Source organism: Narcine bancroftii, chromosome 12, assembly GCF_036971445.1.
Source record: "Narcine bancroftii isolate sNarBan1 chromosome 12, sNarBan1.hap1, whole genome shotgun sequence".
Taxonomy (NCBI): domain Eukaryota; kingdom Metazoa; phylum Chordata; class Chondrichthyes; order Torpediniformes; family Narcinidae; genus Narcine; species Narcine bancroftii.
Window position 1 is genome coordinate 20196279 of NC_091480.1, and position 26700 is coordinate 20222978.

Genomic DNA, 26700 nt, shown 5'->3' on the forward strand with positions numbered 1-26700 from the left:
GTGGACTTCAGAAGGAAGATGGGGGAACACAACCCAGTCCTCATCGAGGGCTCAGTAGTGGAGAAGGCCAAGAATTTCAAACTCCTGGGTGTCGACATCTCAGAGGATCTGTCCTGGAGCCTCAACGTTGATGCAATCGCAAAGAAGGCTCGCCAGCGGCTATGAGGTGTCTGAGGAGATTAGGTATGTCACCGATGACTCTCAAAGTTTTACAGGTGTACCATGAAGAGTATTCTGGCTCACTACCTGGTATGGAAGCATCAACTCTCATGACAAGAATAAAATCCAGAGCTTTGTTAACTCAGCCTATGTCACCACAGGCACCAGACTTCAGTCCATTGAGGACATCTAAATGAGGCTCCCTTAAAAATAAAAACAGCATCTATTCTGAAAGACACCCACCCCCTCTTCACCTCCCAGGCCATGCCCTCTTCACTCTGCTACCATCAGGAAAAATGTACAGGAGCCTAACGATGAGCACTTAGCGGCACAAGGACAGCTTCTTCCCCGCTGCCATCAGATTCCTGAACTATCAATGAACTAAAGACACTGCCTTACTTTTCATGCTCTATTATTGTTTATTTTTTATATAGTAACGTTGTAAGATGGTTATAATATGAATGTTTGCACTGTGGTGCTGCCACAAAACACCAGATTTCATGACTTGTTCACGACAATAAATTCTGAAATGAAATGGATTAATGGAAATGTGTGTATTGCCCACGTTGTGGGTTTCTGGTGATTACCGTATCCCAAAGACTTGCAAGTTGGTGGATTTATTGCCCACGATGTGGTGGTGAATGCAAGGGGATGAGTTGAGAAAGTGGGGGGGGGGGGGGGAGATTTTAAAAAATGGGATTCATTTCAGATTAGTTTAATGGGTGATCAGCATGGACTTGATGGGCTGAAGGGTAGCTTCTGCGCTGCAACTCTGACTGCAATTGTAGTCTCATCTAGACTGTTTGCCTGGAATTGGAGGAAAGTTAGCCAGCAGGATTCAAATAAAGTGTTAATATTTGGCCAGCACAACTTCTTTTGCGGCCATTGCAAAATTCTGAACCGACACCAACACCTGACAGTGTTTGGGAATTGTCTGTCGCTCCCTACTATCCCTAATGATGGAAATTATCTCCCACTGTGCTGACTTAACTCAGTAAGAGGAGATTGTTTTTTCTCTTGCATTCCTTTTTGTTACCGAAGTAATCTTATCCTGTAACTTCAACAGGCATTTAAAGCATCAGAATGAAGATCAGAAATTTAAGTCCACTGTCATGTTGCTTTGTTGATGCTGAAGGCATTGGTTTTCAACGCTGAAGAAAACAGGTGATTTTCAACATACTGTAGCTTTCACTCTCTGTTTCTAGCCACCAGAGATCATGGTGACCTGCCTCCGCATACAACTAGGGCAAAATCTGGAGGAATTTTCAATAAGAGGAACCAGCTGGGAATTTTCAAAATACGTTTTCTCATCATCAATCACAAAATATAGTATCTATACGAGAGGAAGGTGTCATGTAGTCAGAGCTTTAGGAGGATTAGCCATTTTATGAAATATCAAACCAACCCAATTTCTATTGGCTTTCTTCTGACTCCAGCTGTGCCCTGATTTGCATCTTCATTAATAAGGCATAGGTTGATTGACAGATGGGCCCAGTAGAGGCTGGCAGGGATGATTGGCTGATGTGTCAGAATTTTAATTTCATTTTTGATTTGCTCGCACATTAGGAGTGATGTGGTGGGTTCTGCACTGAGGTTATTAAGCTTCATTCTGCAGGTGTGGTTGATGTCTCATGTTGCACGGGGCAGACCTTAATATTGCGCACAGAACGGGGGGGTGGGGGGGGGCCCTTTCATTTTCTTTGTATTTTGTCCCATTACATTTTACATCAAAGCTTCCTCTGAGAGAAAAGAAATACCATATATTTCAGTGTATAAGTTAGTATTTTAACCGTGTGTCATCCCAAAAACCATCTTGTATGCCAAGTATTAAATCCTCACCTTAATAATCTGTGGTTTACAGTGGCAATGGAGAGCAGCGTAAAACACTGGCATAACTCCTACAATCCTGTAAATATTTTTCTACTGAAATTTACATTTGGGAAGTTGGATTAATAGTAATGTCATATTAAAACAATAAAAATCTATTATAAACCTGTATAACATTCCTTAAAAGTAACAGTACAGCAAACAAAGCTAGCAGTTGGTCAGGCAAATCGCAAGAAATCTCACAGTGACCAGTTACCGTATACCCAGGAATATATGGGCAATGAGAGGAGCACTGCACACTGGCCGATTCTAGAGAAGCATGTGACGGACATGGACAGTAAGCTCCCCGCGGTAAGTGCCAGACCTGGGGTAGTATAGCTTAAAACCTACTATTTAAGTGGAAATTCTGGGGGCTGTCTTATCCATCAGTCAGCTTGTACGCCAGCATATATGATAATCAGTGGCCACAGAATTAACTAACAGTCTTCTGTGGTTGCCATGTTGACTTAAGATAGAATAATTATGCATTTTCTGACTAGGATGACTAAATGGGCCACAGCCTTCATCTAAGCAATAATATCTGCTTCTCAACCAGCTGGTCATGGGTTTAGATGCAGGGCCATCAGCCAATCAAATGGATCTGTCGCTGTTGAGTGAAGGTATCATTAGTTTGGAGTTCAGGTGTTTGATGGCATAGCACGAAATAAATTACACATCGCCTCATTACATCTGCCAAAAAGACCCAAGATGGATTACTATGAAGTGTAATGAATGTAATTAAACAGGAAATCTGGTGAGATCCAGAGTTCAGTTGACCACAATTTGATCATGAGTTGAAATTCAGAAAAGTAAAATTTACTTTATTTCTTCTTTCCAGTGTTCTCAACCCTTGCCTTTTTAATTTCTCTTCTTTGCCAGCCATTAGTCCTGTTCTAGTTTTTCTATCTGCCCCATCACCCTCTACAGATGGTCTACAAATAGCTAGTGTTTCGCTGGTTCTGAGGATATGGAGCATTGGTTCCCAAGTTCAAATTTATTGTCAGAGTACATACATGCCATCACGCACAACCCAGAGATTCTTTTTTCCCCCCATGAACCAAGCAGAATTTCTACTTATCAGTAAACAGTACTCAAGAAAGTGATATGTATACAAAGAGAGAAATGTAAACAAACTGTGCAAATACAGAAAAGATAAATAGTCAGTAATAAGTATCCTGTAAAGTAAGAGTCCTTAAATGAGTCCGAGTTTGTTGAAGAGTCTGATGGTGGGGGGGGGAGCAGCTGTTCCTGAACCTGGTGGGGCGAGTCTTGTGGCACCTACACCTCTCTCCTGGTGGCAGCAGCGAGAACAGAGCATGTGCTGGGTGGTGTGGATCCTTGATGATTGCTGCTACTCCCCAATGGCGGTGTTCTATGTAGACTTTCTCGATGATGGGGAAAGTTGCTGAAATGCTGATTTAGAGACCCCTTTTTTATACACAGCCCACTGCTGTGACATCAGCAAATTTGTAAATGGTGCTGTTCTTGGACTAAGCCACGCAGTCATAGGGATAAAGCAAGAAGAATTGGGGGCTAAGTACAGAGCCCTATGGTGCTCCAGTTCTGATGGGGATTGTAGAAGTGATGTTCTTGCCAATCTGTACAGATTTTGGTCTGGAGGTGAAGAAATCCATTATTCACTTTAATCGGGGGTGGGAGGTACTGAGGCCCAGGTCTTGAAGATTGCTGATCAGTTTTGAGGATTATGAATACCAAACTGTAGTCAATAAAGAGCATCCTGATGAATACATTTTTTGCAGCCCAAATGTTCCATGACTCTGTGTCAAGCCAGTGAGATGGCATCCACCATAGACATATTGCGGCAGTCGGCAAATTAGAATGGATCCACGTCATCGCTTAGACAGGAGCTGATATACTTCAACACCGGCCTCTCAAAGCACTTTATTACTGAATGTGATACAATAGTCATTTAGGCAGGTTACCACTTGGGACAAGTCTAATTCTGTTTGTACTCAATGCTGGTAATAAACTCAAAAATCAAAAGTTGCTAGAAATATGAAATAAAAGCAGAAAGCGCGGATAACATTTACTAAGTCAAGTAGCATCAGTGGGGAAAAAACAGATTTAATGTTTAATATTGATGAACCTTCACGAGAATGGTCATCAAAATGAAATACTTCTCTTCCCATCAATACTGCCTGACCTGCCAAGTATTGTTTTTTATTCCAACAGTGTTCTCATCTGCAGAAAGGGCAACGTTGCATCAGGAATCCCAGGTGACTTTCTCGCTCCCTCACACAAGTCTGTTGAAGCCAGTTGACGCACTGCCAATACCATCTAGAGAGATGGTTAGCACATCTCAGATGATCTCGGTTTGTGAGTCTCACTGCCACCCAGTTACTTTATTCACCTGGCCTGAAATGGTTTTGTTCTGCCTTCCCTTTTTTGTATCAAATTAAACACACCTTTGTTAAACTTCCATAAATCTTTAAAGTCAGTGTGACATAATGAAAAATAGACAGTTGCCCAGCACGATTATCTAAAGCCCAAGGAACATCAAGGTCTATTGTACATGGCAATGGGTTGCAAAGAGGAATTGATGTTAATGTTGTTTAAGAGCTCATTGACAGATTGACGGTAAATCACTAATGGACCAGTTGAAAATATAAATACATCTTCCTGTCACTGCTTGTGTTTGGTTGTTTCATATTTGAATAATTAAATAGACAGCTATTTTTAAACCTCAGCAACTGGCTTTGGCCTCTTTTTAAATTAAATATTTTTTAACAAATTAAACATAGAGCACTGTAGCAGGCCCATTTGGCCCTACGAGTTTCTGCCGCTCATTTTACACACCGTTATCCTGAAGAGTGAGAGGAAACTGGAGCTCCCAGAATTCTCCACAGTCATGGGGAGAACATACAAACTCCTTACAGGAAGTGTGGGATTCGAAGCCAAGTTCGGTCCCGATCGCTGGTGCTGCAAAGGCGTTGCGCTAACTGCTACCCCAACCATGCTGCCCCAGATATTGTGAAGCATTCATGACAAAGTAACACTGGATTCCCAAAGTACAAAGAGATCTGATAAACTGATATGGTTCTGTAATTCCAACAAGCAGATTGTGTCAGAAATCATTTGCGATTCAATGTATTTTCATTAATACTGCATGATGGAGAGACCATGGTGTTTTAAAGCATAAATTTTGGTAACAATGGCCGTTTGTCCTCCCAGGAAGATTGTTACAAGGAAGAACTAGTCATTTCAACATTAAAGAGATGTGGGAACATGAATTGACTAGACAGGCACCTCAGGACTTGTCAGTGTTACTCAATCCAGCATGTGTTTGGCAAGAAAGTGGAAATAAATGAGTTGCGCACTTCATAGATTCAAAGGATTTTGCAACTTTGAAAATTATGGATTTTTTTAAACCACAAAATTCCCCAGTTAATCACATCACATTTGGGGTTTAATGTGGATTTTTAATATTAAGGATAAACCAGATTATATCATACAATTTTAACAATGAATATCACCTGTAATGTGGCTGAAATCACAAATACATTTGATGTACTTTTCTCAGATCTGAAATATTGTCTGTATTATTTCATTGACATTAATAATCAATGTTTCTTACAAATATTAATTATTACCAGACTGCTTTACTTTTACTTATCCAGCATGTGTCATAATTTGTGTTTTCGTCTGATAGCTACTGTTTGATAATCTTTGTCAGACAGATATGGGTGGTATGGGTGCTGCAGAGAAATGGATCGGAGGTCAGTCCACAGGACCACAAGAGTGGCTGGGAGGATCATGGAATCTTGCCTTTTGCACCACCAACCCCCGCCCCCCACCATTCACAAGATCGACCAGGATTATTGCCTGAAGAGTGTGCACAAAATTATTGAGGACCCCTTGCTCAGCATTGTTCAGACACTCCCACTGGGAAAAAGATACAGACCCTCACCACCAGTTTGAGGAACAGTCAGAATGCAGGACGACCAAAGGAACGGCTCACACTAACCACCCAAGACTCTCATATTTATGGAACAATGTTCCATAACAGGCAGACAAGTATACTTTTCATAAGGTATATCTTAGGGTTATCAATTTTTTCCTCACAACAGTATGAGTGAATATTTTCTGGAAAGGTATTTGGGGCAGTACAGTTAACAAAACATTTACTGCAATGCTGTTAGAGCACTAGCAACCGAGGTTCGAATCAAGCGCTGTCTGAAAGGCGTTTGTACATTCTTCCCGTGTCTGTATGGGTTTTCCTCTGGGTGTTCCAGTTTCCTTTCACTGTTCAAAACGTACTGGGGGGGGGTTGTAGTTAAATGGGTGTAATTGAGCACCACTGGTTCATGGACCAAAGTGGCCTGTTAGCATGCTGAAGAACCAAATTTTTTAAATTTAAATTGGTCTGTAACCTCACGTGGTCAACCATTTTCAACATTTCTAACCTTGCTCTGCAATTTCTGTTCTAATACTCTCTCAGTTCTTCTCTGTCAGAGCCCAGTTTCATCGGTCCCCTCCTATTAAAGGCACAAGCTTCCAGGGGCCAGTTTTCACTGCCCTCTCTTTTCTCAGTTACTTTTCCTCTTCAGTTGAGCCCCTTGAAATTACCATGGTCACAATTTCCACTGCACTGGTTTAGGGGTGACCTGTCAGCACATTTGCAACTTAACCCCATCGGTTTTTTTTTGTTGATATTAGTTCATCCACTCGTAGCTCCATCTGGAGCCTGAAATGACAGTTTGATGGGTCTGTATTATCACTAAATTGGAATTCTCATTACAGTAATTAGGGTTTGTGAATTGGCTACTCGCCATAAAACAAATTAGTATGATGTGCTTTCAGAAATAATCATTTGTTCTTGTATAGAAAATTATTTAGAGTAATTATTCATTACAGTTAGAAAACAAACATCATGGAAATCTCATTTCGGAGGCACCTCTGGAGTGTTATACTACTAAAGGATGATAGGCCACTTTATGCATTTTAGACACTGTGTAGAACACAAGTGAAGAGATTTAGTACTGTAGTAATATTTCTGCATTAATATTTTGTTTAAATTTATTTTCATTTTTATTCAGCTAATGCAGAACCTACCACTCATGAATTCATATGCAGATATCTATCTCTTCAGTCCACGGGGCCCAAAGCCTTGATATTCCTACTGATCTACCAGCATTGTGAGAAGACTTTCACCACTCGGAATTAAGTGGTTAGTGAGCATTTAGCTCCCAAATGTGGAAAGATGCACAATCTTAACTTAGCTTTCAGTCTTGTATCAAACTAGTCCTCATTGAGAAGAACCCCAAGGCTATTTCAATTCAGAATTTGATATACCTGTAATTTGCCGACAGAAGCTGAAGTCTGATGCATGATACAAGTGCGAGCGAATAAACATATGGGGTAATTACTGATGGATTTAGAGAACCAAATGCATTAGTCTATACCACATGTGGACATCACTTGGAGTGTCATCGAAATGTTAGAAAATAAGGATCTGCTACGAATGATTTCAGTATTAATCTTTCGGACTCCATCATTTTTAACATTTCATAATATATACTCAGGTTTGGGTCCATGGGTAAATCTCTAGAGTACTAACACCAGTACAAACCAGCTGGTCGTTGGGTATAAAACCAGTCCCAGAAAACAGGGACATGGAGTCTATGCGCTTGATGTATACGAGGCATACGATCCAGTGATCTTCGTGGATCAGAGGTGGAGAGGGTGAGAAAATTTAAGTTCTTGGGAGTCACTATCTTAGAAGATCTTTCCTGAACTCAACACACCAATGGAATTGGGAAGAAACCACATCAGCACTTTTATCTTCTCAGAAGTTTGCAAAGGTTTGGTATGACACCAGAAACCCTGGCAAATTTCTATGGATGTGTGGTGGAAAGTGACCGGCTACATCACAGTCTAATATGGGGGACACCAATACCCCTGAGTAGTGCCAAAGTAGTGGACAGAGCCCAGCACATCACAGGCAAAACCCTCACCACCATTGAGATCTAAAGGAAACACTGCCGTGGGAAAGCTGTACCAACCACCATGGATCCACACCACCCAGCACATGTTCTTTTTTCGCTGCTGGAAAAAAGTATAGTTCCAAAAGACTCACCCCAACAGGTTCAGGGACAACTGCTACCCCTCCACCATCAAGACTCCTCAATAACAAATTCATTTAGGGACTCATTTTTGGACTAAAATGGTCCTACATGGTTTACATTCATTATCTGCTTACAGTTCTTCATTTATTTACATGTTGCTCTGTGTACAGTTTTATTTTTGCATTAGCAGGAAGTGGCAATTCTGCTGTGCCTGCAGGAAAAAATAATCTCAGGGTTATATGTGATGTCATGTATGTTCTCTGACAATAAAGCTGAAATCTAATATGAATCTGTTTGCTGTCCCAGAACACCGAGATACAGAGTCCAAAGAGCTAATTCCTATATTTTGAATTATCTGTATTTTTGTATTTTTGTAAACTTTATGCTTTTAAATGAATATGTTTTTATTTACTTCATATTTAATAGCATTTAAATGGCAAGAATGCCAAGGACATCTAAAATCAATGAAACTTCTTTTTACATTTTGGCTCTGCTCCAGCTTTGCCGGCTGTCAAAGGTTGCCAATGTATTTCTCTGTCTCCCTGAGGGACATCTCCATCCGGATTATGATGCTGGTTTTTGGAGTGACTGGAGGGACGGAGGGTTGGGCTTGCTGTGTCTTGCTTGGGTTAGTGTGGATGTGGGCAGAGTGCAGGTGCGAACTTTAGGCAGAAGAATTTGGCTGGCACGTTTCAGCCCAATGAGTATTAGGTGCTCCTCAAAATATCTGAATATTAAACTCAGAATCATGTACTGTGAAGGGAAGGTTTTCAGTGGAATCAAGTTGCAAAATAATATGGATACTACAAAGAATATGGACCATGGAGACTGCGCTAAAATCAAGCCATGATAAAATGCTCTGTGGTAGCCCTTAAGCAGTTTGAATCCAGGTTTAGCTATAAAGGACATTTGGAAATACCCATTATTTAGACTGAAAAACTTTGTCAATTACCATAGCAGTTTAACATTCTCAAGTTACAATTGCAGAGGGTGAAAGAAAATTGAAATTTGATGATAATAAATATATAATAAAGATTTTAGTTTGTAAAATATAGTTCCTATTTTACATTTTCCCCAGTCATTTTACTGTATCACAGGGAACATGATCTGTGAATTCTCAAAACACAAATGCTAGAGGAACAAAGCCAGTGTCTTGAGGAAGGGCTCAGGCTCGAAATGTCGGTAATACATCTTTACCTCCTATGGACCGGCTGAGCTCCTCCAGCATTTCTGTGTTTTGACTACATCACAGCATCTGCAGACTTTCACATTTCACTTCTTGCAAAATCTCCGAAAAAAAAAACGTTTACAGCTGTTTACACAATTATGCCAAACTCTAGCTCGGAGTTCCGAGTGACAAGACTTCATAGGGTACTCCACTACAGGCAAACTTGGGTTTTCAACCATCAAAGACGTTTGAAACAATGAGCTCAGCATCTGCTCCAAATAGTGTTTAAAAGCTGTAGTTACCAATTATAAGATGCTTTTTTTTGACCTAACGCTTTATTCTGAATGCACAATATGTGAGCAGCCACATATTTATTGATAGACTCCTGCAGTAGAATTTAATCTGGAGAAGTTTGGGCACCGTGAGGATCATTTAGAATATTTGAAGACCAAATGGCCAATTATGGCTCACAATTACAGCTAATTTTATGTATACTTACTACGATGATCAATCACCATGCCTGACTAGTTTCATTTAAATGCTGTAACATATCCTAAAATTGGCATCTACTTACAATAACAATTAGAAGGCACAAATGCTTCAATGCAGTTATTCTAATAGAGCAAGAAACTTCCAATATATCAGCCTTATATTACACAGAACAGTCCAGCTCAGGAACAGGATCTTCTTCCCACCTGTCTGCACTGAACGTGGTGCCCAAGTTAAACCAAAACCCTCTGCTTGTACGCAATACACACTCCTCTCGCTTCTGCATACTCGTGTGTCCATTTTAAAAGCCTGCTATGGGATGTTCTTCCTCTATTACTTCTGGCAGCCTGTTCCAGGTAACTACCTCTTTCTGCTCCATATTTATCTAGTGTCTCTATGTCCTACATGATTTACTAACATTACCATATACAAACATATCACTGATATTGGTGGACACCACTATACATTGGGTTAGCAATATTGTCATTCCAACACATTTCAAAATAACAAAGTTACTAATTAATTCTTTTGCAGTTTAATTATTTACATTAATCATGGATGTGAGGCAATCCACTTACCTCAAGCAAACCAGCTCCCAAAATGTGGATGGACTGTTGAAAATGCAAGAAATTGACCTGCATCAAACACAGGTTTTTCTCTGGGCTGATGATGTCACTTCCTGTCCATGTGATAGAAGTAGTGATGCAAATAAGCCTGGGTGTGTCAGTCGTCTTGCATTTGGATCTACTGTGTATACACCAGCTTGACAAGGGTTCCACAAAATGTGCACCAGTCTCTATAGTAGTTCAGTATAGAATCCTTCATGACAGGTGCCTTAAAATCAGAAAATTCTTTCCTGCAACTCAATGCTCTGATCAAACCCCATCATAATTTTTAAAGAATTCCTGAAGGTTGTCCTCCAGTCTTCAGCATGTAGAGAAGAAAATCCTGCCTAGGTAATATTTTCTGAAAAGACTAACTTTTGAATTGAGGTTGCTGTTGTAAACCATTTTTAAATTTTACAATTAGAAGGCACAAATGCTTCAATGCAGTTATTCTAATAGAGCAGCCTTTCACCATCCTTTCAGGTAGAGCAGTGGTCTCAACCTTTTTCTTTCCACTCACAGACCATTTTAAGTAAACCCTGTGCCATAAATGTTCTGTGATTAGTAAAGGATTGCTTAAGATGGACTGTGAGTGGGAAGGGAAGGTTGAGAATCACTGCTCTAGATCCAATTGTTAATGAAATATTTTGCTTGAGGAAAATTGTCTTTGGCCCATTCGTTTCCTTTGGAGTTACAAAACTGTGCACATAATGAGCAAATTAGGGGATGATTAAAATGGTGGTTTTCAACCTTTTTCTTTCCACTCACATACCACCTTAAGCAATCCTTTACTAATCAGAGAACACCTAGGGCATAGGGATTACTTAAAGTGGTATGTGAGTGGAAAGAAAAAGGTTGAGAACCACTGCTCTACCTGAAATGATGGTGAAATCACCTCCCATGGGGACTTAAAAGTAGATGAACATCTTTTAAAAGAAAAGCAAAATGCAGGACTGTGGAGTAAAGGCGAAGATGAGGGAATTAAAGACATAAGTCTGCAGATGCTATGATTACAGTTAAAAACACAGAAATGCTGGAGGAGCTCAGCAGGTCGCAGCGTCCATAAGAGGTGGAGATATACAACTGGCATTTCAAGCCTGAGGTGTGAGTAAAAAGCAGGCAGACTAACAGACAAAAGGTATTAATTGGATATGGATGGGACACAGAGAGAGGAAAGGAGAAGAGGAAAGGAGAAGAGGGTCTGTTTTCTTTTGGCTCTGTGGAAACAAAGTCAAGGGAAAGGAGGCAAGAGGATAAAGGGAAGGGAGAGAGAGAGGGAGAGAGAAAAAGCTAGAGGAAAGGAAATATGGGGGGAGGGGTGGCTCATGGAAACTGATTTTAATGCCATTTGGTTGGAAGGTGCCCAGATGGAATATGAAGTGTTATTGCCCCAATATACAGGTGTTCTGTCTGGGAGTGCATGAGCCCATGGACCGACAGACCCGATTTGGGAATAAATAGGATAGTTCTTTCTGTGAGCCCAAACTTTTTGGGCCAGCTGCAAAATCATTGCACCTTACTCAATTTGTGTATTGTTCCAATTAGCCACCCTCCTTCTAAGTAATAAGGCATTTGGTTAAATTTAGCAACATGGATCCCCACTAAATTGGAAAATGAGAATTTGATTATTGCATCAAACACCTGAAAAGCCTTGGAGTACTAACGATGGGGACAAAGCTGTTTTTTAATTTTATTTCCTGAGTGGTAAATTATTCCTGAAATATAATGCAACATGTGCTATAGTCCTGCAATAGTTGACTCCAAACAAAATCAATACCATTTGAAAAGATAACAGGCGACATAACTTCAGTTCAAGCTTCCATGATAAAGAAGCTAAATTCCAACAATCAGCATAAATTATCCAAACTAATCAATTCAAATGCACACTCACCTTAACTGTTTATCAATGTCAACAGGTTAACTCTTTAACCAGCAATTTCAGCATGTCTCCCTGGATGGCATTCAGAGAGATTTTGGTTGACAGCTTTCACCAGGTTATCCATTCATTTCTGTGTTAATGAAAGTCACATAAGTTGACTTAATATTTGGAATTTTTAAAAGTAAATTCTAATTTAAAAAAAATATTTTAATTGTAAAAAAAATTAGACATACAGCATAGTATTTTGTCCTTTCAGCCTACGATTACAGCCAATTGGCCTACAACCGCCGGAGGAAACCAGAGTACCCAAAGGAAATACACACTGATATGAGGAGAATGTACAAATTCCTTACCGACGGTGCCGGATTTTAACTGCGGCTGCTAGCGCTTCAACAGCATTGCGCTAACCATTACACTAGCCATGCCACCTAATTTCCCTTTTCTAATTATAACTTCAATCCAAGTGACAGAATAATAACATTCTTTTTCTCTTTGGCTTGGCTTCGCGGACGAAGATTTATGGAGGGGGTAAAAAGTCCACGTCAGCTGCAGGCTCGTTTGTGGCTGACCAGTCCGATGCGGGACAGGCAGACACGATTACAGCGGTTGCAAGGGAAAATTGGTTGGTTGGGGTTGGGTGTTGGGTTTTTCCTCCTTTGCCTTTTGTCAGTGAGGTGGGCTCTGCGGTCTTCTTCAAAGGAGGCTGCTGCCCGCCAAACTGTGAGGCGCCAAGATGCACGGTTTGAGGCGTTATCAGCCCACTGGCGGTGGTCAATGTGGCAGGCACCAAGAGATTTCTTTAGGCAGTCCTTGTACCTTTTCTTTGGTGCACCTCTGTCACAGTGGCCAGTGGAGAGCTCGCCATATAATACGATCTTGGGAAGGCGATGGTCCTCCATTCTGGAGACGTGACCCATCCAGCGCAGCTGGATCTTCAGCAGCGTGGACTCGATGCTGTCGACCTCTGCCATCTCGAGTACCTCGACGTTAGGGGTGTGAGCGCTCCAATGGATGTTGAGGATGGAGCGGAGACAACGCTGGTGGAAGCGTTCTAGGAGCCGTAGGTGGTGCCGGTAGAGGACCCATGATTCGGAGCCGAACAGGAGTGTGGGTATGACAACGGCTCTGTATACGCTTATCTTTGTGAGGTTTTTCAGTTGGTTGTTTTTCCAGACTCTTTTGTGTAGTCTTCCAAAGGCGCTATTTGCCTTGGCGAGTCTGTTGTCTATCTCATTGTCGATCCTTGCATCTGATGAAATGGTGCAGCCGAGATAGGTAAACTGGTTGACCGTTTTGAGTTTTGTGTGCCCGATGGAGATGTGGGGGGGCTGGTAGTCATGGTGGGGAGCTGGCTGATGGAGGACCTCAGTTTTCTTCAGGCTGACTTCCAGGCCAAACATTTTGGCAGTTTCCGCAAAGCAGGACGTCAAGCGCTGAAGAGTTGGCTCTGAATGGGCAACTAAAGCGGCATCATCTGCAAAGAGTAGTTCACGGACAAGTTTCTCTTGTGTCTTGGTGTGAGCTTGCAGGCGCCTCAGATTGAAGAGACTGCCATCCGTGCGGTACCGGATGTAAACAGCGTCTTCATTGTTGGGGTCTTTCATGGCCTAACATTACTAAGAACACAATAGCATGGTGAGAACTTGGAAATTAGCGCAGACATGATCTTCAAAGGAGTCCAATATCCTGAATGATTTCTTTATCTCAATTAGTCTTTCAGATTGAATGGAAAGAGCTTCCCCTCCACAATTTAACTTACTGTTGCCTGGCCCTCCCAACTTTAACTCCCTTCCTTAATTCATCTCCAGCACGAGGGGTTCTAGCTTTTCTCCTCAGCGCATTGCTTCCTCAGGTTCCAGTCCTCAAGACCACTTCTGCCCATCTGTTGCCCAACCCTATTGCAAGGGGAACTGTGGAGGAGAAACCATTTCCTTTCAACTTGAAATTTGAGCAGAATGACTCTTTCGTAGCTTCAGGATTCTTAAATTCTGATTCAGCAATTGTGTCCTTGCAAGGAATGTCATTAGATGGCAGCAGGAGGCGGTGTTGCAGTAATTAAAGCCTGAAGGACTAGGAATGGCTGGACAACATGCAGTAATTGCCTACCCCTTCTCCTAGGTCTCAAAATACTTATCTGCTGAGACCCCATTCTCTGTAAAAGCCTCAAGGTCACCATTTGTATTCCGTTGTCTTCTACTGCTTTATGTCTGCTGTTATACTTTTATTTGTAGCACTGACAGATTAGGCAATGGAGATCCCACCATGACCTTTCTGGACACATCTATGTAAAGGTAAACTCATTTCCCAAGTAATCCCTGTGTGTAATTCAGGTGTCTTACTGTCGGTAACTGCCAGACTAATACCAGCTTTCAGCAACACAGATTTGAGAATGATGAATTACACTGTTAGCTTCCCATTATTCCTTGTCTTGGCAACTTGTGCAGAGCTTGGATTCAAATGGCAAAATTAGTGGGAACGAAAAGCAAATGAGAAAGTCAAACCTTTGCTGACATTAAAAGGTTTAAAACTCAGCTGCAACTCTTGAAGAGGTTTTGCATCACTGGTTAAAGATTAAACCCTGTGGTTTTATTGACAAGCTATACTTTGCATTTCTGTGGGGGTGAAGCTAAGCCATTTTGTGTTGACAATAGTACACAGTGGTTTGGAAGTAAATGCCCTTCCATACAAACAATGAGGTGCTTTGCTTAGCAATGAAACTTTCCCAATTGAACCAGTCTTTCCATAAAGTACAGTCCTCAGCAGCTGAACATTTGTCTTGTTAGACCATCAACTGACGTATGGAAATCTCAAACTACAAGATTCCAATAGCCTTATATAATCAATCTGATGTAATTCTCATCTTAGTTGCTAAGGTGTAGCAGAAGTTGGCTCTTACCTGACAGAATTAAATGAGTTGTTTAATTCAACCAAAATTAACGTGAATTAGAGATAAGCTAATACAGCATCGAGTCCACGCTGCTGAAGATCCAGCTGCGCTGGGTGGGTCACGTCTCCAGAATGGAGGAACATCGCCTTCCCAAGATCGTGTTATATGGCGAGCTCTCCACTGGCCACCGTGATAGAGGTGCACCAAAGAAAAGGTACAAGGACTGCCTAAAGAAATCTCTTGGTGCCTGCCCCATTGACCACCGCCAGTGGGCTGATCTCACCTCCAACCGTGCATCTTGGCGCCTCACAGTTCGGCAGGCAGCAACCTCCTTTGAAGAAGACCGCAGAGCACACCTCACTGACAAAAGGCAAAGGAGGAAAAACCCAACACCCAACCCCAACCAACCAATTTCCCCCTGCAACCGTGTCTGCCTGTCCCGCATCGGACTTGTCAGCCACAAACGAGCCTGCAGCTGACGTGGACATTTACCCCCTCCATAAATCTTCGTCCGCGAAGCCAAGCCAAAGAAAGAATACTTGTGCTGAACATAATGGATTCTTGCACTAAAGAACATCATTGAGCATTTTGTTCTGGAAATTTCTTATTTAAAAACACACCTTTATTCTTTGGTAGGGAAAGGAGTCTCCGCGCATCTCCAATTACCCTTTGAAATAATAGTGAAATCAAATCTTCATTTCTCCATTAATCAGTTTACAGTCGCACATCAAACACATGGATTACTTTTCACACATTCCTTAAGTTTCTCAATGGGAATAATAGAAACCAATAAGAAAAGTTAACTAAAGCCATCACTCCTTACTTTATCCAAAAGTCTATCGCACCTGTAGTTGTGCCAGGAATAAGTTCACACCTGATACTTTCTCTGCACAAATAATAAAACCTGATACCAGAAAAAAATAAGCTCATTGTTCAAGATGAATAGTGACAAAAAAGTTACTTTATATGTCCACATGCAACTTGGTCAAAATGCATGTCTTTCTGATATAGAAAACTAGTTTAAAATGTGTTGAGTGGGCTGCTAAATTATCAACATCTGATACAAAAAAGATGCTTAAATGTGAACGTAAAATAAATTCAAACTTTTTATAAATATTTCAACAAAATGGGATGAAGGATGGTACTTGATAGCATTATATTTGCACAATGCCATTTAAATTCCATCCGAAAATCAATTTGTTGTTAAAACAGGAATTGCCAGTTATACTCTGTGGATCAGGTAGTACAGGTGGAATGAGGAAAACAATTAATGTTTCAAGTCAAAGACTTTTCATAAGAGCGTTAATCTTGTTTTGCTTTTTTGGGGCAGCAAGGTTGGCGTAGCAGTTAGCGCAACGGTGCCGGTGATCGGAACAGGGGTTTGAATCCTGCGCTATCTGTAAGGAGTTTGGATGTTCTCTCTGTGTCTGCGTGGCTTTTCCCCGGGGGCTCTGGTTTTGTCCCACCATGTAGGGGGGTTGTCGGTTGAAGGGGTGTAAATGAGGCAGCCCGGACTTGTAGGCCGAAATAGCCTGCTGAATGTCTAAATTTAAAATTTAAATTTAAATGTTGCCTAATCTTCAGTCTATTTCCAGCGTTTTCTGCTTTCATTTCAGATGTACAGCATGTGTAATGTTTCTGCATTTCAACCCATTTCGAAGGTCATTTTGTGAAGTTCAGAAATGACAGTGAACTATTCCACAGTGAAGGGTAGCAGTGAGCCCCTCAAAGAGGAATGGTGGACAAAACAAAGGGAAAAAAAAACTAAAAAGAAAATAAGAATCTATTAATTCACAGCTCTTTGATCTGCGGCTGTTCATCCCCTTGATTGAACGTATGACCACTGTTAGGTCTGCTTTGTTCATGAATGAGTGAGTCAAACACCAGACTGAGTCGAAATCAAGGTTCTTTGTTCTTTATTGCCGGATTGTAACACTTGCAACTAACAGTGTTAGTTGGAGAAGGCGCATTCTGCCGTTATCAGCAAGTGGTGTTTTTTATATACCTTAGGATACATACTTAGTAAATTATCATGCATTGTCCAATGAATAAACTGTTGCTGTCCCTCTCTGCTAGCCTCCTGCACATCAATTTGTCATCCCCACTCTTATCTTGAGAGTACAAGGTCACAACTGCATCTTATTACGGCCCAGCACTGGGTGACTCCCTCTACATTCCCAGCTCATGATGTTTTTACCTAACACCACCAGGGTTAATGTCACTCTCTCCTTTTTCAAGGATTGTGTGGGGCTGAAGCCAATATTGCCAATTCCCTGTCAGCTGGGGTGGATTAATTCTCAGGACCATTGAGCCCAGGATGAGCGAACGCAAGCAGATGGGATTCCATTGAAAAAATGGCTAGGCTGTTCATGAAGATGTTAGGCAATGGTCGTACATGTAATGTGGGCTTGTTAATGGGCCCATCTGATGGAATATTTGTGTGAATTCAGGAGAATGTGGGAGACTTTCAACCAGTGAAGTACTGACATCACCATACAAGACTGTTATGGAGGGTTCAGACCGAAGAAACTTGCCCCCATCAGGGTTTTCCAGACGATAACCTCTTTCTTTAAGGTCACCACAGAGTTCCTTTTTGTTTCGCTTATTTCAAGTGAAACATTAGACAGCCACTCTGCTCTCAGCCAAGGTCCCCAGGAGCTACCTGATGTCCATCTGGCCTGATATCACCTGATGTCCATCTGGCCTGATATCACCTGATGTCATCTATCTGGTCTGATATTACAGTGGCCTGGACAGCTGCCAGGGATATAGAATATCTGGCTGGGATAAGGGTCAACAAGGGCATGCCCAGCCTGATTTTCTGGGAGTGAATCCACATCCAGTCTAGACCCAGGCATTGTTCACAGTAGGCAATGGTCAGTCAGCATGTCATACTGGTAGGCAAAGGTCTGTCACTGTAGAACCTGGGGGATAGAATTGGAGGGCACAAAATGGTCAATGAATAAGACTGGGATATTGTACGGGTGGGTATGTCAAGTCAAATCAAGTCAAGTGTTATGAGCCCAGAGGACCCCAAAACCAAGCAGCAACAGAAATTAATTGACAAATGGCTACTTAAACAAAAGTTGCTTTTAATTATCTTTAAATATAAAAATGGGATCAAACTCTAACTTTTTACTATTAACTTAGTTAACCCCTTCTAATTCTAAGTACACGTGTATGTAATGTGTATGTAAGTTCAGAAAAGTTCTTTGATTCACAGTCCATTCTCACTTCTCACTCCTCCAAGTTCACTGGTTGCAGGCAATTCTTATACTGTGCACTGAATTTAACATTTATGAAGTTCACCAGGTTTTGGTGTTTGAAAGGTAAATGGTTACCGCTCAGGAAGGTTCTTGTCAGTTTTCAGAGGGAGATTTGTTGTTCGCTGGGCACATACTGATTTCTTCTAATCAGCCACGTCAGTGTCTTACCGAAGAAACTTGCCCCCATCAGGGTTTTCCAGACGATAACCTCTTTCTTTAAGGTCACCACAGAGTTCCTTTTTGTTTCGCTTATTTCAAGTGAAACATTAGACAGCCAGTCCTCTCCTCTTGTATGGACCACAAGGACTTTGACCAGGCTGAACTAAACACTCACAACCCGTCTTCCAAATGGGGTTTTTCCACAAGCTTTCCAGCTTGTCCTGTTCCAGTCCCAGCTGCTGCTGCTGAACTGAATTCTCCCTCTCTCAGAGAAAAGCCTGTTTTATCCTCTCTGATTGCAAAACCACATGACCCTCTTAGAACAGCAAACTGCACCCAGACAGCCTGTGGCTCTGAACCTAATCCTCCGAGTTCTTTCATTTGTTGCTTTTTAAAACAACAATCCATTAGTGGAGTCTTTTGGGCACTCTTCCAAGTTTTTTCAAAGGCCTGTCTGGCTTGAGCAGGGTTCCAATATTTTAAATGAGATCTGTTTTGAAGTGTTTGTATGTGACCTACACTAAAACCCTTCCCCAATTTATCTCCTTTAAAACTTATCTGTATACAATACGAAATACAACATAATCTGTCGCACAAATTTATTGTCAACCCATTGCACAAGAACAACCTGACAAAATAGAGTTCTTCGGTCATCGGTGCAAAACACACAGTCTTAAAACCAGACATAACACACATGCATGCAGACAAGAAATACATATGAAGGACAAGTATTCATCAATTCAAATAAATATTCTTTCATGAATACGGAATCTCGGATGGTGACTGTGAGCAGTTCCTTTGGTCATTCAGCGTTCTCACTGCCCTTGGGAAGAAGTTGTTCCCTAGCCTAGTGGCGCTGGCTCTGATCCTCCTGTATCTCTTTCCTGATGGGAGCAGCTGAAAGATGCTGTGTGCAGAGTGGAAAGCGTCCTCAATTATTTTGTGCGCCCTTTTCAGACAACGATCCTGGTAGATCTCGTCAATGGGAGGGGAGGGAGACTCAGTGATCCTCTCTGCAGCAACCGTATCTGTGAAACACTGAGGTTGAACTAGCTGGTCTGCCCTGTTCGACACTGGGTCTAGCACTGATGGGTACAGGTTTGTTACAGCATGGGATTAGGTACTGAACCAGTGGACATGGATCTCACATTAGTTCCATCTGTTGAATAATCAGTACAAGCAATAATAGCTGCAAGATTCTTGGAAATCACCAAACCTGTCAAGATTGCCTTTTGAGATTTCACTCTTGTTAGAGCACATGAACTGGATGTATTCCCTGATGAAACCAATGATGCATGCAGTGGTTATTCAAGATAATCAGGGACAAAATGTGTGAAAGTCCAAGACTTTCAAGTATGGGAAATGTTCATCCTCCGAGAAGAAGGGAAATGTTTACAACTAAACCATTTCAACAACAGAAAAGCTGGATACAGTCTTTAGAGTTGATCACTGATTTCATTTCCTCCTTCACTCATCTCACGTACAGTAAAACCCCTGAAATCTAGCACTTATGGGGAATGGTAGATGCCAGTTAAGTGAAATTGTCAGTTGCTTGAGATTGCATGTTGCTTGGATTGGTGAACTGACCACTGTGGGGTGCCAATTTTAACTGTTTGTAATTTTTACCAAGTTATTTTCCACGATTTATTTGCCGGTTACTTGAGATTGCCAGTTGCTTGAATTCCGGATAATGGGGATTTTATTGCATCTAATGTAATTTTATACATCTGCAGTTACTGAAGACAGTTTGGCCAATTGAGTCTCCTGGGATTCTCTATTCTATGGGGGGGGGAGGGATCATTGCAATTCTCCCTGCAACATACCCATTCACAATGGGGTATGGGCCATCTCCAATTTTCTGTTTCCCAGTGTCCCAATAAGTTTTAATCTGCCACTTCCTATCCAACTAAAATTTGCCATCCCATTTCCAATATGGATATATGATCTCAATGTCAAAAGTTAACTTTGGAATTTCAACCTTTTCTGAATTCCACTGCCAATTCACTGAAGTGCATTAGAAAGGAAAACATTTTCACCCTGGTCTCCGGGTTAAAATGAAAACATGGAACTGTAGCCACTGGAAACGCAGTAGATATGACGAAATAACCACACAGGGTATTTCTTCAGTGAATCCAACGGATTTTTTGTTCAGAGCGCACGCAACCTTTTAAAAACGCGAATCACGCGCCTGACATGCATTGAAGTTATCATGCACTGATGTCACATCGCCAGTTCAATGCCTTCTGGGAGTTGTAGTGCCACCATAACACTGCTACAGAACAACATACATTTGTAAACAGTTGTGAATTATTTTCTATTCTTCACAATGGTATTCATGAATTATGGCAAAATGCCAATATCAAGTCAGACTTATTAGCAATCAGAGAATGAAACTGGGCCTCTAAGACACATAGACCCATGGGGTTAGCAGTGTTTGTAGTAAGTTGTAATCACTTGGATGATTATTTGATGATAGTTGCTCGAGGTAGTCGATGAAGGGAAACAGCCTTGCTGATGCAAATACTCAGCCAGTGCGTAATATTAGGCAGGGATTGGAGGGCTCAGATTCGATGCTGGTCTGTACTTCATGTCATTTGGAAATGCTGATTTAATTTTTTTACTTAAATACTCCTCGTGGCCCACCTCTCCTATATGCCAAAACAACTCTCTGTTTATCTGAAAATTATCATTGCAGAAGTTGCTCCTCGAAGCTGAAGACTTGCTGTCAAATTACCTTTATTATCGCATGATATATTAGGGTGGAAGTGCTATAAATTTCAGTTGTCATGGTAATGTTTTCTTGTTTCTCATCGTCTATATGAATATCCAATTCCCCTGGGTTTTCAGATCTAATTAGATACTATTTCTGTCTTTGGAATATATTTTTAAAAGTCTCAGGCTGTCAGATGTGAAATACAATTGCACTTCCTTTTAGTGCAAATTAATTTTCAGATGTTAGACAAAAAAATTGAACAAATGTCAAGGGACACGCCTTGGGCACAAGTTTCACAGATGAAAGCTTCAGGCATGCTGGGTATTACTAACAATTGACTGCTTAAGTTCCTTTGACATCTCTTAGTGCAAGGAAAAAGGGATGCTCGAGAAAAAGCTCAGTCAAAAGTCGTAAACAGGGAACCGCTGTTAAAACCTTATGGTTAGAAGCTGGTTTATGCTAGAAGGAACATAACACTGGGAATCTAATCAGTGGATTGCAAAGAATGGGTCTAATACATGCTCAAAGAAACGTCTCAAACCTCTTTCAAATTGGACCCATGAACTGCTCCTCCCCGGGTATATCTTCACCAAACTGATCGTGGATTTTAGGGAGTGCGACTAATAGTGGAGGGACTTGAGCATATTCTGGGAAGGATGGGATAAGGTCAAGAGGTAGTGTTGATTGGAAGAGAAGGAATGATCAGCTAGTCATGGAGCAGGGGATGGAATGATTGGGCAAGGGGAATTATGCCAGGGAATAGGAAAATGAAAAATGATTTGATTATTTTATTCGCATGTCATAAAACAGAAAATGTGATATTACATGAAATTTCCTTTAATATGCTGTAAGGCAGATGAAGATTTGTCATCAGTAAAAATTGCCCAGTGCCCCTTACAGTCAGAGAATGAGAAGAAAAAGAGAGTTGTCCAGAGTCACTAAATGTCCATGCGTCACCTCCAACACTCCTGCAACCTCCACAGCCACAGAGCCTTCAGTCCAAACTATCAGCAAACTCCAGATGCAAACCTCTGACATGATCAGGAAGCCCTTGGCATCCTGTCGCATCAACCAGTCTCCAGCAGACCGCAGCCTGTTGTGAGTCCTTTGACCACAGGTGCTAGCAGCCCGTGGGTTTATCACCTCGAGTCACCAATAGTTTGCCTGTGTGTTCTTCAGCCTCAGAACTTCTCGCTGGCCCACTGCTGTGGTCACTGTCCAATGGATGGCCTCCTCTGCTAATCCTTCTCAAACAGGTTCTGGTCTCCCCGTTTCCTGGTCCTCCGCAACCCTTGGTGCCACTGTCAATCACGGGTGCCGCCATCTTGGGCCAGACCCTGCGGTCGCAAGTCTTTAAAATGAACCAATGTCACCTCCTTTAACAGGCCCTTTAAAGCCTGCATAGAGCCAACCGCAGTCAGACTGGGTGGTTCGACCCTGCGGGGTGCACTGAGACTTCAGTCTCCACAGGCCCGCACCAGTGGCAGCACTGCTGTTACTGCAACTCCGGCAGTGCCAACTTGATTGGGTGGCAAATTCCCTCACGATCAACAAATGTTCCCAGCAGTATTCTTGGCCATTACAATCTTACCGTGTGGCTGCCTGTGCCGTTATGGGATAGGGTCTGATACAGAAAAACTGCAGCAAGGTCTCTCAAACTTCAACAGATACATTCTGTAGAACGGCAAAACAGTGGCAGTAAACCAAAATACAATTCCTCTTTTATCTCATTCTCATTTTTTATTTGTCTGAGGCATTACAATACAGATACTGGAAAATATGTAAGAAATCTTTCCTTCCAACGCTTGATAATAATTTAGCTCATAGCTGTTATTTCTGCCGTTAAGATACAGAAGAAAATGTCACAAGCTGTCCACTCTGGAACACAATTGGCCTTCCATCAGGTGCAAATTAATTTTCAGTTATTGAACTAATCTCAATAGGCGCAGTGTGGGCATTCACTTTAAAGAAACTTGGCAATAATTAGAGATAAGTTGCTTTACAAATTCCTTTAAATGGGATTCAAATGAGGTCACTAGGTTAGTCATTTTTGTGATTTACTTTCCCATGCTACAAAGCATCTAAATGATAATGACCTAACTATTCAGAGTATTAATTATTATTATGAGTTTGGATTGATAAAGCAACTTTTCAACATATTCCCAAGAGCTTCGTCCAACAAACACTTCTAAGTTGTTATCTTTTTAATGGACAATGCATGAATTTCCCCAAAATGGCAGTGGTTGCTGTCAGGTCTGTAGTGACTTTAAACAGCCTACTAATGGAGCCGACGGTAGATTTATTGAAAAATTCTGTGACCAGGGGTTCTGTGCCCAAGATGGTGGCACCGACGATTGGCAGCAGCCTTGAGGGGTTTCAAACTCTGGGGAAGGAGAGGGCTGGCGCTGAGCACCAGAAAATGGGGAGAACTCCCCCGGTTTGAGGAGAAGCAGAGGAGACGAGCCATGGGTCAGTGACTGTGGCAGCGGACCAGTGAGGGTTTATTTGGATGAAAAACACACAAGCAGCAGACTGTTGGCAACTTGAGTGAGGAACTTGCGTAGGTTGCTGGTGACTGCAGTTGAGGGATTGGAGGGTAGCTCATGTTGTCCCATTGTTAAAAAATGGCACCATCCTGGAAGAACCACTACCTCACGACTTCGGTGAACCAGCTTCATGCTGGGTGCTGATCATGTGGAGTATGCATGATCAATGAGCCTGACTAAATTGTTGGAGGGAGTTCTAAGAGACAGAATATAATGTATTTGGACAGTCATGGGCTGATTGAGGATAGTCAGCATAGATTTGTGCGTAGTAGGTCCTATTTAATGAATTGTAGAGATTTTTGAAGATATTTTGAGGAAGGTAGATGAGGGAAGGGCTGTGGATGTTATCTACATGGACTTTAGAAAAGGTTTTGACAAAGTCCCGCATGGAAGGTTAGTTCAGAAGTTCAGAGACTGGGTGTGGTGGTACACCACTGGCCTACTGCAGGGGGAAACACTTGTACCTGCAGGAGTGTAAGGGGACAGGACAACATCTGGCCGGCTGTCAATCGGTTGGCCTGAATGGATCAAGCCCCGCCTGGTCGGGATATAAGCCTGCGCCGGCCTCCCGAGGCCTCACTCAGAGTTGCTGCAGCCTGGCTCTGTGGAAGTCTTTGTGGATTAAAGCCTGTAGTACAGTCTTTACCTTGTGCGTGTCTGATTCTGGCTAACAGCGCACCACACTGGGTATTCAAAGAGAGTTTGTAAACTGGATTCAAAATTGGCTGTGTGGGAGAAGACAGAGAGTGGTAGTGGATGGTTGCTTCTCAGATTGGAGGCCTGTGACTAGTGGTGTGCCTCAGCGATCCATGTTGGGTACATCAATGATCTCGATGATAATGTGGTGAATTGGATCAGCAATTTTGCTGATGTAACAAAGATAGGAGGTGTTGTGGAGAGTGAGGAAAATTTTCAAAGCTTGCAGAGGGATCTAGACTATGTAGGAATTCTGATCTTGAGTTAATTAGTAAAATACCTTGAAAGGACCCCTGCACTACAACCAGCAAAACATTTCCTGGCCAGTTAAGGGTTATAGAAGGTTATGAGTTAGGGAAGGTTTAGTATTTTTTTTGGTAGGAATATGTAGGTCAGCACAACATTGAGGGCTGACGGGCCTGTTCTGTACTGTAAACAAATTAATTTCTTTGTGATATGTTTCTGTATTAATTGTGGTCGCCTGTTGCCGCTGTGCATCTATGGCGCTCACGAATGCACGCACACACACAAAAGAGTGCTAAATTTAAAATGTTGAAGAGTCCGAATTCTCGGGTGGTCTGGACTTCTGGCATCAGAATTTTTGGACTTCTGCTGTAGTGAACAAAACACTTAAAGAAGGTGAAAGGGTTTAATTGGAAGCAGGGGGATGTCAAAAAGATATTCATGATTATTTCCAATGTTGCACTGTCCCCAAAAAAAGCTTTTTTTTTAAAAAAGAAAAGCTGGAAATCTGAAATAAAAGCAGAAAATTCTGGAAGGATTCACCAAATCAGGCAGCATCTATGGACAGGGAAACAGATAATGACTGAGGTCCTGGAAGCTTTGAAAGTTTTCAGTAGAGGAAATGGGTGTGTGGAATAAAGTGAATTTTTCTGGTATATTGAGTCTTGAGTCCAGGTAAATTACGAGCAAATTAAACTTCTTTGTCTGTGCAATGTATTGTAAATGTGATGCAGGGATATCCCCTGAAGGCCAGACAACAAAAACTGAGCAAAAATGCAGACTGCCCAGCATTGGTTGAAGTGGGAACCATTTTTTTTAAAGAACCATATCAACTGAGATAGTTAACTGTTAAATTAACATTTTACAGCGCAGAAACAGGCTCTTCCGATCTTTGTGCCAAACTATTATTCTGTCTAGTTTCACTGATCTCAAATCAGATCAGATACTGTCATGTTCCTTTATATCTTGGAGGACACAATAAAGCACTCTGGGGGACATGGTATATATTGAACTCACTTAATTACACCATGTTTCAGCCGTGCAGAGCACTACATGACTGGATTAGTTTGCTGCTGGTCACACTGACAAGTTGATGTACTTTGATCCCCATGTCCTTCATCTTGTACTTTTCATTCGGGAAAAGGCGTGACAAAGCATCGGCAAGCGTCATTTCCTTTCCTAGTTTGTATTTCAAGGCGAAGTCATTGGCATTGGAGTTGGAGGAGTCTCTCCACTCTACCTGGTGCCTTGTTTAGGTTCTTTATCTGGATCTGTTCCAGCGGGTGACGATCACTTTCCACCACAAACTGTCTCCTGCAGGGGAATTTGTGGAATGTTTCACAACAATACATGACTGCTATCAGCTCCCTCTCGATATTGGCTGATCTGGTCTATGCTGTTGTCGGGGCTTTTGAGGCGAAAGCTATTGGTTTTCCTTCCTGCACCAACAATGCCTCAAGGCCTCTCATAGTGTGATGGTTTTTTTGAATGGGGGTGCGGTTGCGGTAAAAAAAATTGGGGGGGGGGGGTGACTTTTACATGGGTCACGCAAAAACATGGGTTTCTTGGGCCAAAAGAGGGGGTCGACTAATACACAATATCGACAAGTATATACAGTAGCTTTCCAAATTTTCCTTAAGTGTTAAAATGAAATTCACCACTTCAGCTGGCAGCTCATTCCATACTCTCACTCCTCTCTGTGTGAAGAAGTTCCACCTAACGTTCCCCTCAGTGCCTCTTTTATCTTACCATAAAGGGCGACTATTCTGGTTAAGCCCTATGCTAATGCCTCAATATTCTTGTGTGCTCCACATTTACAGCAATAATATCAAGTGTATGCTTCATGCTAGTTGATATCCCTGCTGGGCAACCATTAGTTTCAATGCATAGAAACCAGTGATGAATTTCACATGCTGCACTGCAGGTACATGGAAATGC

At 41.8% G+C, this 26700-nt stretch overlaps 1 long non-coding RNA gene across 3 annotated transcripts in view; it reads right to left on the reverse strand.

Annotated features, from left to right (window-relative positions):
- The window catches only part of LOC138747405 (uncharacterized), a 300059-nt gene that overhangs the window by 74082 nt on the left and 199277 nt on the right, over window positions 1–26700 (reverse strand). For all 3 annotated transcript variants that reach the window (XR_011347478.1, XR_011347479.1, XR_011347480.1), the window contains exon 6: window positions 12265–12382. This is a non-coding gene — a long non-coding RNA (uncharacterized lncRNA). The remainder of the gene's footprint in view (window positions 1–12264; window positions 12383–26700) is intronic.